This window comes from Macrobrachium rosenbergii, chromosome 15, assembly GCF_040412425.1.
Source record: "Macrobrachium rosenbergii isolate ZJJX-2024 chromosome 15, ASM4041242v1, whole genome shotgun sequence".
In the NCBI taxonomy this organism is placed as follows: Eukaryota; Metazoa; Arthropoda; class Malacostraca; order Decapoda; family Palaemonidae; genus Macrobrachium; species Macrobrachium rosenbergii.
The window spans coordinates 46,527,333-46,548,357 of NC_089755.1; the positions used below are offsets into that span (position 1 = coordinate 46,527,333).

A 21,025-nucleotide genomic window follows, 5' to 3' on the forward strand; every position below is an offset into this window, starting at 1 on the left:
CTGACAAACTATATCTAAATCTGACAATTATTCGTCAGTCATCTTGGATAAGGCAACTTGCACATTCCTACTTAACTATGCAATAATAATAATCATATAAATTTACACACACATACATATATACATATATATACTATATACAGTATATATCTAAATATACATATATGAGTGTGTGTATGTATGTGTATATGCATATACATATATATATATATATATATATATATATATATATATATATGTATATATATATATATATATAAATATATATATATATATATATATATATATATTCGTATATTTAAATATATATGGTGTGTGTGTGTATATATATATATATATATATATATATATATATATATATATATATATATATATATATATATATATATATATATATATATATAAATATAAATAATTGAGAAAGTTTAGGCGTCTGTATCTTTTCTTCCCATGGAATTTTGCATGAAGTATAACAGTAGTTTGCAAATTTCAACTTAACGAATTCTCTAATCTGATCACTAAATCCTGGAAACCCTGGAATCAAGAGAATCGTGACCATTGATTTCATAACTAAGCGTAAAAATACGATGGCATACAGTGAGATGGGGTCCAGAAAAATCCTTTTTTTTATGCTTTCTGCCCGTATCTCCTTTAAAAAATTATTTCAGAATCATAAAAATTTAAGAATAATTTTTTTTTTAATAATTTCAAAAGAAATAAAAAATTTCTTTCTTTCATTTTATCCTATGTTACTATTTAATATACATGAATTAGCTACATTTCATTTGCGCAATTACATTATAAATACACTTGACACCGGGCTACTACAAACGGAGTTTTGAACCATTTAACTTCTGACATGAAAAGTAACCTTCCACGATAAATCGAACAGTGTCTTATTAAGACCAACTGACCTTCATTACAAACAATTCTGTTATTCTGTTCCATTAATAACTACTACGACAAATATTCTGTTACCTAGTTATGATACACTCAATCCTAAAGTTATAGTACTCACGTTAACGACCAGTCTACCAACCCTTTTCCTCTATTTTTTTTTTTTATGTTTTGTCGAATACGTTATTGGAATATAAACCAAAGTTCCCCCATCTTGAGTCACATTAGCTTGATATATATACACGTGTGTTGAGGGAAAATTGTCAGCAGAGCTACGGTTATCGCCGACAAAACTGTGTGGGCATTAAAATACCATAAAAGATGTTCTAATTATTAAAAATTATTCTCTCTCTCTCTCTCGTCAAGATATCGTTACTAATCTTTGATCCTTCTCGACCCTTGAGAGAGAGAGAGAGAGAGAGAGAGAGAGAGAGAGAGAAATGGTTACTTCAGGTATATAAACAAGATCATAACAAGTCACTTCTTACCACTATTCCCTTTTTTAACAGAGACTGAAAATATATACTGATATATTATCAAAAAAGTTAATCCAATTGTGTTATGCTGCTGCGCAGGAATACGAACGAATTTCTTTTTAAAAAATTAAAAGTTACACCAAAGATTTTATAAAAGTGTTTACAACATTATATGAAAACACAAATTCACCCATGAAGCTTCTGCTACAGTTTATGAAAGCAGGAGGAAATCCCCGAAAATAAGCGAATTTCCCAGAGGATTCAGTTCGCCCCCAAAACTTCATTCCATTGTAGCTGAACTCCCGAAAACTGGATTCCATGGTGGCTCGGGATTAAAAGACCCGTCTTTGGCGATAGGAAAATAAGAAAAAGAAAAAGAAAAAAGAGGTGAATCCTGTGGTATGTCCCAAAAAGTCTATTTCGTATCCATCGAAAGTGTCTCGCTTGCGTCCTCCAAGTCTTACTTTTATCCAACAAAATGTCTTTTCCTGTCTCCTTCAAAAAATATAGCTTTTATCATCCTGACACCTCTCGCACATACCGCCCAGATGTTCTTCCTTATATCATTCAGAATCATTTATATCAATCTAAAGTTCTAAACTCTCGTTTGCATACTTCGATTTGTTAGTCATAGCCACTAAAATCTTGCTTATGATGTGTTATAGCTCTCTTGTTTGAATCCTCTAATGTATTTTGTTTATGTCCACTGTAGGCCCGTCTGTATCTTCCAGGTCTATCTTACATACATATGTAGATTATGCCTTTGTAAGATCAAAAAATCAAGTTTGTGACTTCCACCTCATTCACTCATTTGCACTCATTTAAAGATTTCACTTCATTTACCATAAACATCTTTTCCTGTAAACTACCTCTCCATCTTGTATAAAACAAATTCTCTAGTTTGCATTCTCTTGACATCTTACATGTATCCCCGAGGGCATCATTGCATCCCACAAACTTGTTTCCCCTCGTCTCTCTCGTTTGTACCCTCTCCATCAAAGTATCTTTCGTGAGGCCTCCATCCACACACACAATTCTCCTTATGCACAGCAAGAGTCTCTTGATTGTATCCCACAAGTCTTGTTTGTATCCCTGAAGTCTCTTTCTTGTATTCCAGAGGTCTCTTTCTTGTATCCCAGAAGTCTCTTTCTTTTATCCCAAAAGTCTCTTTCTTGTACTCAAACATCTGCACACGAAAGAGCCTCTTTTTGTCCTCAATACGTCTCTTGCTTGTATCCCAGAAGTCTCTTGGATGCATCCAAGAAATCTCTTTCTTTTACCCCAGAAGTCTCTTTCTTGTATCCCAGAAGTCCCTTGTACTCTCACACACCTGCACACAAAATCTCTTCTTGTCTCCACAAAAGTCTCTTGCTTGTATCTCGCATAAAGCCATTTGTTGCACGAAACGCAATTAGCAATGACCCTTCTGTCGTTTTACTTGATGAGAATAGCAATTTCCTCTCATACAGAAAGCAACAAATAAATATAAATAAATAAATAAAAACGGAAAACACAACAATGTATAAAAGAACGACAGTCTTAACGATCATTTACACTGCTGGTAACCAACTGTGATAACAGCAAAATCGACAGTATCAATACCACTAAAATCAACAACAACAACAATAAAAATAATAATAATCCATTTACAAAACGCCAAACACCCGATAAACACTCTTACGAAAACCTCATTTTATCTTCGTCTCGCACAACAACAAACCCTCTTAGAAGCCATTCTGAACCTCAGAAGAAGAAGAAGAAGAAGAAGAAGAAGAAGAAGAAGAAGAAGAAGAAGAAGAAGAAGAAGAAGAAGAAGAAGAAGAAGAGGAGGAGGAGGAGGAAACTCTGCGACCTTTCATGCTTTACTAAGAAAGTTCAAACCAAAAATCAGCTTTCGACTACGATACCATCGGTGGCAACCTGCCATAAACGCTTCTGTCTTTGTGGTTCACATTATCTCGCTTTTTTCCTTACAAGGGTTAGAACGACTACTTGTTTATTCTTCAATTATTTGATCAGGTCATGATGATGGTGCACTTATAATAATAATAATAGTAATAATAATAATAATAATAATAAATAATAATAATAATAATAATAATAATAATAATAATAATAATAATAATTGACTTAAAGAGCTCTCGATAGCCTGTTCAGCCCCATTATTAATCTGTCAGATTGAATAATAATAATAATAATAATAATAATAATAATAATAATAATAATAATACAACAGACGCTCTATCATTTCTTACTATTACTATTATTATCATTATTATTATTATTACAAAAATTCCCGACCAAAAGTTGAAACGGACTCAGGAAACGAGGTGATATTCAATTTTTCTCCTAAGAGAGAGAGAGAGAGAGAGAGAGAGAGAGAGAGAGAGAGAGAGAGAGAGAGAGAGAGAGATAAACGCCTCAAGATTCTGTTTACTAGAAATGATCCGAGGAGAGATGTAAACACCAATTTATACAACAGACCTTATTTCTCCAGCCCTCAATCTTCTCTATCTTTTACTAATAAATAAAAAAATTGTCAATCTCCAAAAGCATAAAACAAAACGAGTAGAAAAACGATTGATAGAGGGAAATACTTCAATAGAAAAACATGCAACTATACGGCAATTATCATTCCATCTCTATTCTTCTGTCTGAATGGAATAATAACCTGAACATCGGATTGACAGATTGATGTGGACGAGCAACTGGCGCCCATCACTAATACTCAGCCGCAGGAACCGAGTTAAGTAAATTAGTAGTTTAGTAAGTAAATTAAATCATATTTTGTAGCGAAGCGTACGAGTTGGGGTTGACGCACTGCTGATGACGCTCCTGTGATAGGCTATATGAGTGAAGATAGTGTGAAGCTGTGCAGCAACTCAGTGAGTGAAGGAGCAGTTACAAGGTCTACAAATATTGGTAACCTGAAATAATATTGATGCTTTGCAGAACTTACGAGTATACCCTTTTTTTTTATATATAACTGCCATATTGTATATATATACTGAGCGTGCATACTTATTACTTATAAAAATAATGCTGATTAAAAAATATATATATATGGCATTCCTACAACACAACCGTAATACTTTAATATACTGTATATACATACGAGAGAGAGAGAGAGAGAGAGAGAGAGAGAGAGAGAGAGAGAGAGAGAGAGAGAGAGAGAGATCAAAATCACAAAGCACTTTATTAAGCGTTTATTATTACTAAATCATACCGCCGTCTCTTACATCACATTATGCAAGGGAATTTTCAACCCGTGTGTCGTCTCAGGTCGACCTATAAGCTCTCCTCGTAACTCCGCCTCAATTCCCCTCCCCTCCCCTCCCCACCTCCCAACCTTCCTATCTGCCGCCCCCTTCCCTAAACTCTAGGACGACTCTTCTCGTCTCTTTCCTGTCTTCGTGTCCACCTCAACAACCTTAGCGCCACCACCTTCAGCGAGCCTCTTACAACCGGCGGGAATTTCACAACGTGTGATGGTGGTTTTCTCGTCTCTTGGACGCGTCTCGAATGGCAATACCAAAACAATGATGCTCTCGGGTCACTAGCTAATATCTCCCCTCTCCCCCTTTTTGATTCATTAATTTTATAGATTACTCATATTTAATTCTTCTTTCATCTGATGGATCTCATAACCTGCTTTTCAATCTCTCGCTTTCCTTTAAATTCTCAATTACTCCTTTCAACAAAAATGACAGACTTTGGAATTGCATAATAGCATTCTGTTATCTACCGCCCTCTTTCTCCCATCCCCCTTTTTCCTTAATTTTATAGATTACTCATACTCCGTTTTTCTTTTATTTTGGAGACCTGGTTTTCTGCTTTTTCAATCACTCGCTTTCTTTTAAATTCTAGATTACTTCTTTCAACAAAAATGACAAACTTTGGAATTGAATTAAAGCGTTCTCTCATCTCCCTCCCTCCCTTATCTACCTCCTCTCCCCTCAACCCCTCACCACAACCCAATAACCTCTCTAAACATGTAACGCCCATAATTCCTTTACAGTTTTTTTTTATTTTGTATGTTCTAATTTACAGCTTTTATTTTGTATGTTCTAATTTACAGCTTTTATTTTGTATGTTCTAATTTACAGCTTTTATTCTGTATGATCTAATTTACAGCTTTTATTCTGCATGTTCTAGGTAATCTCGAGACCCCCAACCAGCAAAAGCCGTCTCCCTCAAAAATTTGCAAATTAAATCAGCTAGTGCGTCATCGCCCCGAAGGCTCCACACGCACTAGATTCCTAGATTAACTATGAAAAAAAATCTTACTTCGTACGTTTTTAAAATTCGCGTTAAGCCGATGGGCATCTTACATTGTGCATTTTAACAAGCAACAGAGTCGTCGGAGATATCTTTCTCTTCTTCTCTCTCTCTCTCTCTCTCTCTCTCTCTCTCTCTCTCTCCGTCTTTCTTGCTCGTAGTACGAGATAATCTTCGCCCGGAGCGACCTCCGTATTGCTCCTCTAAAACCACATCTGCACCCTTAGCGGCATCTTGACCTCTTGGGCACACTAAGTTGCTGCTTAGGTCGTCGTCCGTCGTCCATTTACAACTATTCTCTCTGCTCCTGCTGCTTCTGCTACTGCTGCTTTTTGCCGCCTTTCGGTTGTTACGCAACGCACATTCAAGTCATACTCGTTGTTGTCTCTCGGGAAGGAGGGGGCGATGGGGTGACATTTTAACTCTACACTCAGAAATGGAAACCACTTTCCATATCTTGCAATCGAGAGTTTTTTTTTTTTTATTTATTTATAATCGATTCTTGAAACTCGAATAAAAACGTGTTTTCTCTCCCCGAAAGGTTACAGACCAACTGAAACGCAAATTACGAAAGAAACAATACTCTAAATCACGAAGGTATTCTTAAAAATGATAAAAGTGTGTAGTAGTGTCGCCTCGATTTTTGAACCCCATTCCTGAAACCAAAACACGAATATTTTGGGTAGAAATCTTTCGCCTCCTAAGGGCTAAATCATAACACCCCTCCCTTCCCCCTCCCCCACCGACAAGCCCTGCTCAATCCACACCCACGGAGAATACCCAACCTCACTCTAACCCCACCAACTCACTATCGTTGATGATCATGTATACATTAAGTAGAGCAGGTAATGTTCCAAGACCCACAGAAGGTAAACGCCCACATCCAGTTATACGCTTTAACCTCACCCCGCTCAACCTCATCTAACCCCACACAAAACAATGTCCGTGAACCCCGTGAACTCTAAGATACTCGTAAATGGTTTTTCTCTATGTGATACAGAAACCATGGCTATTTCCCTTAATGAAGAATGAGAAAAGGTTATATTATGCTGGAAGAGAAACAGGGCGTTCTCAAACTGATTATTCTCATAAGTGAGAAAATAAAACCAAAGATTGTTCTCTATGGATGAGACATTCATTTCTCTAAGTGATCAAATAAAAATATTATATTCTTTAAATTAGAAGGGAAAGAAAAGATATATTATCATATAAAAAGCTTCTACTCTGCAATTATAAAATAACAATGTCTCTCTTTTTTTATCAAGGGTGAAAAGTCTTCTGGGTAGTTTACGCTTCAATACTAATTTCTGTGCTCTAAAATCCAAGATTTCATACGGAAAAACTGTAATAACAAATATCGTTACAAATATATGACCCTTATAAATTTATAGATAGACTGCTAATGCGCTAATACTTACGGCCATAGTAGAATGGTCGCAAAACACCGTTATAAAAAGTTCCAGCCAATGTTTTTCAAAAGCAATACCAGGATTTCATGTTATTGATAAGGTTCACGGGCACAAGACTTAGTAAGCGGATTATAAGAGAGTGAGTGTGTGTATGTATATATATATATATATATATATATATATATATATATATATATATATATATATATATATATATATATATATATATATATATATATATATATATATATATATATATATATATATATATATATATATATATATATATATATATATATATATATATATAAAATATATATCTGTAAGAGTGTTTGTGTGAATCAAGATTGTATATGCAGATATTTACATACATATATCCAGTGTCCCCTGATTATGCAACAAAACATTTCTATAACGGTATACTTATAAATAAATAAATAAATAAATATATATATATATATATATATATATATATATATATATATATATTATATGTTAAAATGTGTATGTATGTATGTGCACTAAGACTGCACATACAGACCTTTACATACTCCTATCCACAGTATCCCCTGATTATGCAACAAAACAAGCGCGCATCATCGCCTCTCACCCGACAAGCGTCGGATCACATCTTCGAGATTCCGCATATCTGATCACTCCTCTTCCTTACCTAATTCAAACTTTACAGCCTCGAGGTTCTCCTTACGACGAAGTTCTGTGACATGAATGGGAAATCCTTTGACTAGGTCCCAAGCGGTGTCGGACTTGAGTGATCAGACTGTTTTGTTTACGGCTTCGCAGGGTATATATATGACTTTAACTATTAAACTAGATTAAATTCCCTAGGCATTAGTACAGTCGCGTATAAATGATTTAAATTATATAAATATATATATATGTGTGTGTGTGTGTAATATAAATATACATACATACACACATAAATATATATATATACACACATCCATACATGTATATTGAGTGTATGCTTACTGTAGTATATACATACATACATACATACATACATACATACATACACACACACACACACACACACACATATATATATATATATATATATATATATATATATATATATATATATATATATATAATGTAATGTATGATTGTTTGTCAAGAACGAAGCACATGACATTTTGCCCTTTCAAATAAATATTGAGCCACGAATAGCCCATAAATTTCCCTTAGGTGAGTGCATCTCATCGGTATAAAAACCCGCAACACTTAAGACTAGCAAGAATGGTGGATAACAAACCAACATTATGAAAAGTAACTAAAAAAAAAAAAAAAAAAAAAAAAAAAAAAAAATATATATATATATATATATATACATATATATATATATATACATTTATATATATATATATATATATTATATATATATATATGTGTGTGTGTGTGTGCGTATATAACTTCTATTCCTAAATGAACAGTAGTCACCAACCACATAAGAACAAGGACTGTTAAAATAACATAAATACAAATTAATTAAATGAGAGCACTGATAGTTAAACTAGCATGACAATGACAAAGGAAAAACAGGCAAACTTGTGGTGCCGAGCATGAAGGCATAAGGCAGCCTGAAAGTGGCCACCAAACCATAATTTGCTTACAGATTCATACAAAATTCACTAGCGCCATTTCCCATACAAGCACGTGCTGCGAGCAAAATACACAGCAATTTGCTTTAGGCGTTCTGGAGAAGAACTTGCTTTCATATTCAACTCCTTTTCTGATAGGGCCGAAATGCAATGTGGCAATGAATGACGTTATTGCACGATCCTCGGGATATAAGACTGCAACCGTGGCAATCTTCCCCCAGTTTAAAAATGAATGAATATATATATATATATATATATATATATATATATATATATATATATATATATATATATATATATATATATATATATATATAGAGAGAGAGAGAGAGAGAGAGAGAGAGAGAGAGAGAGAGAGAGAGAGAGAGAGAGAATTCAACTCTGAACTCTGTATATATCAGTGAATTACCTGGTGTATATTTATATATAAAAACATGCATACATACATGCACACATATATATAATTTACATACATACATACATACATACATACATATATATATATATATATATATATATATATATATATATTTATAAGTAATTTTTATCACACTGTGATTTATATACAATGATGAAGCTACAAATGTAGTTTAATATTCAATTCACGCTACTTTGGGAATATCCCCGATGGGGAATCACCACTGAAGGGGAATTTTTTAAGTGATAAATGGATCGGAACCGCCGGGTCTCGATCCCTCGACACAGTACCTTCCAACGACTCCATTCGACGGTCAAACCATTGAGCCACTATTTATCACTTAAAAATTCCTTCGGTGATATTCCTGAAGTAGCGTGAATTGATATTAAACGACATTTGTAGCTTCATGATTTTATATATATATATATATATATATATATATATATATATATATATATATATATATATATATATATATATATCACATAAAAATATATGTACAACGAGTTGATTTTCCTACCTTATACGCTTTTCCTCAGCTATAAAAGCCTACCTACAATATTTAGAGGAAAAGTTTACCTACAATATTTAGAGGTAAGACGAAGCCTGGAAGTGATGCAACTCCTGAGAAATTCGAGTCACGACCAAACGAACATGTTTGCCACAGCCTAATTTCCATAAGGAATGCCATAAAATAATAACTCATTTACTGGCTTAAGTAGCTGATACAGGCAAAGAATAATTTCTATTAGCCATTATGAAGATCTTTTTTAGATTTTCAACAAAACTGAATATGGGCACCGCCCAATGATGCCGAGGTCTTTCCACATGTATGACATCAGAATTTGCCAGAGGCTATCATCCAGGTAACGTCATTTGTCTATATATATAAATGTTTATCCCTCGCTCTGTCCTATATTTACACAAAGTCAATTATCATTAAAATAGTAAAAAAAACTAAAGGAAAACCAAAGTAATCCTTTGAGCCTCAAATAACCCAACATTACTATTAAACTAAGATGGACACTAAAAACCGAACAGGAAAAGACTTTTAATCTAAATAGGACAAAACCAATCAAAGACTTTCAATCTCAAAAGGACAATGCCAATCGAAGACTTTTAATCTAAAAAAGGATAATACCAACCAAAGACTTTTATCTGAAAAGGATGATACCAATCAACCCGGCAATGACAAGAGCCTCGATCCAGTAACATCGAAAACTATCGTCACACGAAATAACAGAACACACACATGAACAACACGAGATAAGAACAAAGGCTTTTTAATCTGACAATAACAACACCCCACCACAGAGCTATGGCGCTTGTTCCGAGCCTGACTTTAAGCTCGTCTAGAGTGATGCCAGACATAAAGAGCGCAAGCTTGGCTATTAAAGACAGAAGGACGAAACAGCCAAAAGACAGACAGGAGACGAACTGTCTATAAAAGGTACGGAGAGGAAGTATGAAGGAGACGAAATGGCTGAAAGATGACGGGGAGAGCCAGAGAAGTTTTCAAAAATAAAACAGCTCACTCTTCTATACATAAACCTGACCTGCCATTAGTTCTTGAGCTGTGGATTCGTTAGGAAAATGTAAGCCCCTGATGATCTCTCTCTCTCTCTCTCTCTCTCTCTCTCTCTCTCTCTCTAAAGGTTCAAGATTTGGTCATGCTTTCTTGCGTCTCGTGTATACACAGTGAATAAATGGACAGGTGTGCATAATCTGCGGCGCCCTCTCTCTCTCTCTCTCTCTCTCTCTCTCTCTCTCTCTCTCTCTCTCTCTCTCTCTCTCTCTCTCGGTCATACACGATTTTACCTAGGGGAGGAAAAGCACAAAGGGACAAGTAAAAGGTCACATATTTGAAGATATTTTGCACGTACTTGCAAGTCATTTGGCCGCTACCTGCTACTTGCCATTTCGCAACGCCCCGCTTTCATATTTCAACGTATGCCTTTTCTTTAGTGGCAATTATAGGATTACGTGAACACTAAAATATGTTCTCTTACTATATTGAATATTAGCATCCAAGTATGATAAATGATACTCAAAATTAGTGGTGCAGTGCGTACAATTACTGTTAAATGCGCGCGCACACACACAAATATATATTTATATCTATATGTATACGCATTTTATATATACTATATATATAGAGAGAGAGAGAGAGAGAGAGAGAGAGAGAGAGAGAGAGAGAGAGAGAGAGAGACCCTATGCGTCACAATGCGTTGGAGGCGATGATATCAGCCTACTGAATACGGGTTGGTCAAATTACGAAGAGACGTAACACGGCAAATATTTTTTAATAATGATCAGATTACTTCCTCCAAAGACCACGAGTTTTTTCCTCTGCGGTCACTGAAAGGTGACATATGCAGTATATACTCTTGTCATTCTACCAATATCATTAGCACTGATGTCATTCTATCAAATTAATTTGGACGTGAAAAAATCTATCATCATCGTCCTTAACCATTACAGCACTGGTTCTCAATCGGGGCGCGCCCCCAAGGGGGTTCAGCAATTTCCAGGGGGGCGCTTGTCCTTGGGAAAAACTAAAAATTCTTTAATTATATTCGTTATTCTCTTAACAAGAGTCGCTAAGAAGCAGTGTCAAGTACCTCACTAATTCATTCCCAAAAGAATAAAAACACCTCTTTCTCTCTTCTTTTTATTTTCCTTTAAATCTGGGAGGGAATTTTACTCATTGCTGCACGGGGGGCGTGGAGGGAAGGGCCAACTCTCAGAGGGGGCTTGGCAAAAAAAAAAAAAAAAAAAAAAAGCTAAAAACCACTGCATTAGAGGCATGGTAAGGTGTGTTATGTTAAGTTTCCAGTGGATTGACAAGAATAAATTAATACAGATGATTTGGTACCTTTCCTGTTACGAATAGAAAGTGTTTTTAGCATGAAATCATAGATAAAACGAAGACGCTTTCGTCAGCTGGAAGTGGAATACAAACTTACTTCACTCACTTTATGTTTTCAATAATAAAACAGAATTTCCTAGACATCAAAATATATTAAGAATACATCGAATTTCCTGGACATCAAATTTTGAGAGTCCCTCTTCTCTATGAATATAATTCCATTTTACTACTAAATAATTAAAATAAGATTTCGGTTCACTGCATGGACACGTCACCAAGAAAAACAACACCCATTGTAATAATAATTATAACAACTCTATAAATAGAAAAGGTTGTTTTGCCGAGTTTTGCCCATATCAATATAGAAGGTTGTTTTGCCGAGTTTTGCCCATATCAAAAGTATAATTGTGTAAATCATACCTTTTTTAGGCAAAGTGTTGAATATGCATATTTTAAGTTTTTTTTTTTTTTGTTACCTGCATCGTTAGTGAGTGTGTCTTTCTCACCATACCCCCTATATGGTGAGAGAGAGAGAGAGATTTGATACTTACCTGAAACAAAAAGTCAATGATCAATTCGCTGTCGATGTAGGTAACTTAAAAAATAAAAAATATGGATTTTCGACACTTTGCCCAAAAAAAGGGACGAAATGTAAAATTAATCAAACGTGAGTCATTTTTCAGTTATTATTGGATACCTAATTTCACCAATTTTTGGAAGAACAATATTCTAATATCGATGTGAAAGTAAATTTGAGAGAGTAAAGAATTCTGAAGTCCATCATGCAACCCTTCAAATCAAACATGCAAGACAGTTTTTCCCAACAGCAACACTGCAGTAAGTTTCTACCTTATCTTGCAAAAGGTATAAAACAAAAAACGTACCCTTAATCACAAGCACAAAGTAATTACATCTAACAACACATGGCCGGAAAAATGTTAACTTGAAACTAATCTTTTTTGGAAAGAAAGTGTTCAGCGATTTCCAAGAGTCTTTCTTCAACACTTTAATGGCATTCAAGTCTCCAGTACACACACACACATACACACGCACATGCACATGCACACACAGCCTACTAATCAAATTAATAAAATCAAACATACATATGCTTCCCAATAAACATCGCACAATTTCTATTCATTCATACATACATACATACATACATACATACATACATACACCGCCAAGAAAAGTTTCACGGTACATAAGATTCACTCAGGAATAAAGTTTGCTTTGAAACTTTCCACAAAGGTATCTGAAAAGATTTTGTTTGTCAGACTTTGGAAGCGGAAACTTCTTTGTAATTTGGGGCTCATATATATATATATATATATATATATATATATATATATATATATATATATATATATATATATATATATATATATATATATATATATATATATATATATATATATATATATATATATATGTAACACTGGGAGATGGAGGTACCTTCACTCTTACACACACAAACATATATAAATATCTATATAACACTGGGAAATGGAGGTATCCTTCATTCTTACACTTCAGTTGTTAATTCAACCCCAACATATCATATCCTAGTTCTTCCATACATTTCAATCCTTCTATTATTTCTAAATTCCATTCAAATTCTATTCCCGACGAAAAATATTTTTTTTACTTCGATTTAATCTACTATAATCAGATGTGGCATCTCAAATTTGTGTTTTGATAATCAACTTAGAAAAAACGAAAAGAATTAATTTTTGGTCAGTAGGAGTCTCGAATTCATCTGTTGTGTTTTCTGAGGAAAAAAACAATGGTGGACATGAAACTCATAAAAAGTTAATAGATCTGTCCTGTATTATACTCTCACAATATTCTTTTTTTTTTTTTAATTTTCCTTTTCCTCTCCTTCACATCACACTATTACTTCCTTAACAGTGATATTATCTTTAGTGTGCGCTGCGTAGGCCCGACCGAATACGCCGAATACAGTAACAGAGAGAACAGAGAAAAACTTGGAACTAGTTGAATTTTAATCAGTAACTACGTAAGTCTTAATACGGTACTCAGTTTGTACTGTGCATTCTGATTCGTTTCCTGATTTGGTAAATTATATACATACATACATACATACATATAATATACATATATACATACATACATACATATATATATATATATATATATATATACAGTATATATATATATAAATATATATATATATATATATATATATATATATATATATATATATATATATATATATATATATATATATATATATATATATACATGACTTTTTTTATCACATCACCGTGATTCATATACCATCAGTAAGCTACAAACGTCCTTAATATCCACTGCTCCTACCTCGAAATAATATTTTCATATATGTTACCGAAGGGGAATTTTAGTTGATAATAAGTCTGTCGTCCCGTAGGCTCGAAACCAGCGAAGGACAAGAACTCAGGACTACAGTGGATGCATTAACCCTTCCATCTTTACGCAATGATACAAAATAAATACCACGAGCAAGTTACTGCATTTTTCAAACAAAAAGGATTCCAAAATTGCAAATAACATAGAAATTAGGATTTAACATATCAGATTGCAATAGATCTCCTTCCGGTTGTTGGAAACCGTCATTAGACACCGGCATCAGTCTCTGATTATCTACCGTCTGCGTATAATACAGACATTATCATGTCTTGCGGACGTGCTTATACACACACATATATTCATACTGTGTGTGTATATATATATATATATATATATATATATATATATATATATATATATATATATATATATATATATATATATATATATATATATATATATATATATATATATATATATATATATGTATACTTTTGTCACATGCACCATGACATTTCTTATACTCATACACATAAGCTACAAATTTCGTTTAATATCAAAATCACTCAACCTAGGAATAACTCAGACCGAAAGGGAATTCATATGCAACTAGCTGACCAACCTGGCACTGCCCGGGAAAACTGAATGACAACCGATAAACTCTCTTTCCCTCTTTCTCCTCCCTAACATCCCTCCACTCCTCTCTCTCTCTCTCTCCTCCCTAACAGCCCCCTCTACTATCTCTCCCACTTCCTCTCCCTCTCACTCTCACCCTCTCCCTTTCCTGCTGAGATAGTTGCTTTTACTACAATGCCCACAATTTTGACATTTTATATTTCACCCCTTCTCATCCTCACTCCTATCGGGGCTGAACTTGGACTTAAAGGGTATCGGGAGTGTCAACATTCATCTCAGCGACCTCGAAAACTATGGATTAGACACTAATATCAGCCGTGTTCGGATATTTTTACGTCACCCCCTTCCCACCCCCACCCCCTGTGGTGCCAGTGATGTCTTACCCCCACAGTATTCTTCTCCAGACAGTAAGTCATATGTATACTGAAATGAGGTACGATCAATTCGTAGAGTTTATGTAGTTACTAAGTCTAAGGGCAGAACCATCCCCATTTCAGGGAAGCCCTTCCTAACCCCCAACGCCCTTTGCTGCCCTTTGGTGCTAGTGATGTCTTACCCCCACAGTATTCTTTTCAAGATAATAAGTCACATGTATACCAAGTTTGGTTGAAACTGATCAATGCATTTCAGAGTATGCTGAACATACACAGACACACATACATCCATATATATATATATATATATATATATATATATATATATATATATATATATATATATATATATATATATATATATATATATATATAAGCAATTCGTCAATAGGGGGCTGAACCACTAAGGTTGGGAATGGCGACATTATATATATATACACGTATATGTAAAAGTTTATATATATATATATATATATATATATATATATATATATATATATATATATATATATATATATATATATATATATATATATATATATATACATATAACTAATATATATATATACTGTATATAATCTAAACAAAACTACATATGTGTACAAACAATACAGCCTATATGAAGTATAGCCTATATGCTACGTAACAGACGACAGAAATACGCATCAGCATCTGTAATTCATGCTACAAGTGTCCTGCCTAATGTGAAGCATATAATCCTAGAATTATGACACTGCAATGTGCTCTCTCTCTCTCTCTCTCTCTCTCTCTCTCTCTCTCTCTCTCTCTCTCTCTCACTGCAAGCATTCTCCCTACAAACCGTTGTTCTCTCCTCACCACCACCACTGCTCCCTCCAGTATCCCCGCCCCTCCCCACTACCCAGCCCTCTGCCCAAATCTCAATCCAATAACCTTCCCCCCTACCCTCCGAGAGTCTCGTCCCCAGCCGCAGGTGCAAAGAGCCACCCACCCACACAGGCGACCTTAAACCTGCCCGACCCGGGGTGATTGCACTCTCAAGGTAACACACAAACACACACACATACATACACACACACTGCCGGGCATTACTTGCTTACATGCGTACACATTATTACATCGGCGTTCGCCTTCTATGGGGCCTCTCGTTCGCGAAGCGTTCTTTGTCCGCTCTGCTTCTATATCAATAAAAGAAGTCACTTCTTTCTTTTGCCATGATATGTACATATTCGGAGGGAACTAAGCGTTCTAGTAAGAACCAGTTAGCTAAGAATCCCCTCTCTCTCTCTCTCTCTCTCTATATATATATATATATATATATATATATATATATATATATATATATATATATATATATATATATTATTTACTTTCTGTTGCATTATTACTACTGCTTATGTGCGTATATGTTTAGCTGTTGGTTGACTTCTCTGAACTAGATTCGTATTTTCTGTACCCTGTTTTCCTTTTTCGCTTACGCCAGTACCGTGATGTGGAAGCTTGATTTGTAAGTTAGTCGAGCTCTTGCTTCATTATATAACATTTTTTTCCTGTGCATTTAGAATAATAATAATAATAATAATAATAATCCAATCTCAATCTACACAACCACTTCTCACCTTTATAAAACATCCATGGCAAATAACAGATGAATATCTTAATAATAATAATAATAATAATAATAATAATAATAATAATAATAATAATAATAATAATAATAATAATAATAATGGAGAAACAAATCCACAACTATGTATAGGTACATATATTTTTAAGGATAAATCTGTACAGGCAGCTTTCGGGAATCTGTTCGATTCCCCTTTCCAATACGTCAATCATAATCCAATCTCAATCTACTCAGCCATTTCTCACTTTCATAAGTCATCCACGACACATAACAGACGAATATCTTAATACGCACAAACAAAAGACGTCAAGGGGAGAAAGGAAAAAAAAAAAAAAAAAAAACATTCGAGATGAACAAGCAAACGCACACCATACTCGCGCGCACTGTGTAATTTAAACTGAAGTTAGTACACGTTTGCGTTGCTCCTTGGATTTCATGGGTTCAATACAAAAACGCTAAGCTCGAAGTTCATTTTACTCTTCCAATTTATCTTCTGTCTTTCGACATCTGATATAGCTGGACGCTGTTGTTAAACTTTTTTCTGTTGCTGTTTACCCATTAAAACTGTAGCTGTTATTGTTAGTTCAAATCGTGTGTTTATTTACACCGCTCTTCTTTTTTAATTTTGAAATCATTCGGGTTTTAATATTGTGCTGTTACTGCTCTCCTTTCCCTACTGTTTTTGGTGGAATGGGATGGAATATAAAATTTAGGCCAAAGGCCAAGCGCTGGGACCTACGAGGTCATTCAGTACTGAGACGGAAATTGAGAGTCAAAAGGTTTGAAAGGTGTAACGGGAGGAAAACTTCGCAGTTGAACTATGAAACGATTGTTAGGAGAGGGTGGAAAGAGAGCTGGAAGAAAGATAATATGAATAGAGGTGTAGTAAATGGGATGAAAGGGATTGCAGCTAGGGGCCGAGGGGATGCTGCAAAGAACCTTGAAGTAATGCCTACAGTGCACCGCATAAGGAGTACTTGTCTTTGGTGGATTTATTTCATCGGCGTTCCTCTTGGCTGAACGCTAACCCCCATCACCAAGAACTACTCTTGAATCACCAGTTCTAGTTCTACCCTGGCAAATAGAAGCTGACACAGCATTTACTCTACCAAAGTTTCCAGCCCACCTCCATTCACTTTTTTTTTCCACCTCTAAATCTTTTCCTAGAACACTTTCTCTTTTAAGCACAACTCGTTAACCACCATAACAAAGTCGCAACTGTTGTGTTTCAACTCTCTCTAGTAACTTTATCCTACAGTATATCACTTCCTTTCTATGGTTAATGTGATAACATTAAAAAAAATATCAATCGTTCAACCTTATTCTCAGCAGAGGATTGTTTCCCGTAACTATGCTATAACACAAGCAGTTTCTATAAAGAAAAAAAATGCAATCAATTGGCAGAAAGGGAGGAAAGACGCTCTCCTTGCGGTATCACTTTCCTCGAGTTCATCATAACAGTAACTTTCTGGACAGGAACAATACTAAGTTTTCAAGGCCTGAGAAAGGATGGATGTAGCTAAACATAAAAGCCCCAAAGGCACGTTCTAGTTTTTCCTATGCTTTTATTACAAATATCAAATAATGTGCGCAACTAAAGTGAAATTTATAAAATCTTCCTTCCATTTTTAAAGAGGAACTGAGTGATCATGTTTGTAAAACTAGAGCCGCAGTTACCAAGACTTCACCTCAAGAGGTAACGGCCTTTTCACGCGGACAAAAACTGCTCCCTATTGCAAGACAAAGGGCTATCGATTGCATACGAGGTCAAATCCCAAAGAAAAAGGACGATGCTCTGAAACTCGACAATCGACATTCTGCATGGCGAGAGAACGAAAGGCTTTTGGTCAAAGAGCAAATTCGTTTTGTTCAGCCACAAGGAACGCCAAGAAGTTAAGCCTCTGAACTCGACGACCGACATTCTCCAAATCTTTTACAAATCTTTTAGAGCCAAAATCTGCGAAAAGTTAAGAGCCCGCACCGTTCACCTTCTTATTAAGGAGTGTTTCCTCTTTGTATCAAGAAGGTTAAGTGGGAGCAGAATTCATCATATGATAATCGTCAAGATATGCTTGGCAAGATATGGACCGCACCCCAACGCCGCCACCATCTCCTCTGAGAGAGAGAGAGAGAGAGAGAGAGAGAGAGAGAGAGAGAGAGAGAGAGAGAGAGAGAGAGAGAGAGAGAGCTCAAAGCAAAATAAACAGAAGAACACTTCAAATATAGTTTATACGAGTATATAAAGATAAAACGTGAAGAATCACGGCAATTGCCTAACGCGGTTGTCATTACTATTTGAATACGCAAATAAAACTTATTTCCTCAAACATACGTACGAACAATTACTGGAGTTTGTTGCACAGACCTAAGCATAAAAACGGAACATGTGAACAATTCCTGACATCCGCTGCAAAGGGTCATTTTCCAGACACTTTCTATCGTTCATCAACTGTCAATCAATTCCCCAGCAACAACAATTACCAATGCTACAACGGCACGTATCTTGGAAATGAAAATCGAGGAAATAAATGTTTAAAAGGTACTCTAAGCATTAAGTAATATCACAATGCAATGTGAATATTTTGCAACTAAAAACATATGGATCAAACTGTTTCAGGCACCTATAGATCATAATCAACTACTTGATAAAATTAACAAAATGGTTCTCTGTTACAGCATTTATTTTTCAAAACTAAAATAAGACTGTAATTGATAACATTCGTCATTGCCGCCTGCATACCTGACAGTCATTTAATACCGATCATTTCCAATACTGTCTCATTATACAAGAAATAGTTAACACTTTAGGTCACTTACTTGTCAGGATTCGGCAAAGAAATCTTCAGTCTTCTTGAACTGACAATAGTCTTCTTCTGACCTAAAAGGCACATTAAAATATCAGAGCGAACAGATATAAGATATAAAAAATAAGACCACTAATCGCCTTCCCTCACTTTTCTTCTTTCTTAAAAGGTCTTTTTTCGTGTTGAGGTCTTGTGACGGAAGCCAAATCTACTCTTACGCCGAAAGGTTAGAAGCTAGGAACACCGGGGGCAGGGCAGAAAGGGAATTCCAAAGCTTGGAAGAAGCGGATGAGAAACAACCACCAGACCAAGCCATTCCAGGCTGACGGATTCACGTAGGAAATGTGGGATGAAGTGGGTAGACAGGTGTAACCACGGTTCAGGTATCGTGGGTGTTAACGTGACCGCCTGTTGAAAGTTCGAAACTTCATTTTTCGATCTGATTACTGTACATACTATTCACATGTAAGTTTCTAAATATATATATATATATATATATATATATATATATATATATATATATATATATATATATATATATATATATATATATATATAATTATATATATACATATATATATAATATATATAGATATATATATATATAATAATAAATAAATAAATAAATTCCAAACTCTAAACTCTGAATTCAATCCGACACTTACACCCAAGTGTCCATAACCTTAAATATTTAATCGATGCCAATACGCAAACCACAGGCAGGTCCAACACCTTCAAAAAAAAAAAAAAAAAAAGTAAAACTGACACTCCAGGTACGTCAGTGGGCAGGAGAGAGGATCCAGTACCTTCAACAGCATCCCCGAGTGGCTGACGCAACGCATTTACTACCTGCATTTACTATCAAGAGCACAATCCACGCATGCCACAATGCACCTGAGAGGGCAATGCGCTTGTTATGCACTCTGCATTGTTCGGAGTCAAGTGCGCTGTTTAAGTATTCCTTGGCCAGTAATAATCAGAAATGAAGGGTCATGGAGTACATGCAGACTTAAGACAATAAAAATAATAATAATAATTATTATTATTATTATTAATGTTATTATTATTATTATTATTATTGTCAATTTTATAGTATTTCTTTCCACTATAAAATAAATTCAGCTGCTACAGCTATTCTTTTCAACTGGACTCATCTCAGACAGGGTGTACTCTCTTCAAACAATAATAATAAAAATATAAATAATATCAACAACAACAACAATAATAATAATAACTCTTATCATTGATATTATTATTTTTATTATTATTATATTAGGCCATCAATAA

General features: G+C 34.7%; 1 protein-coding gene across 10 annotated transcripts in view; it reads right to left on the reverse strand.

The window, feature by feature from the left end:
- NfI (Nuclear factor I) overlaps positions 1-21,025 on the reverse strand; it is a 473,509-nt gene that overhangs the window by 369,162 nt on the left and 83,322 nt on the right. The window lies entirely within an intron of this gene.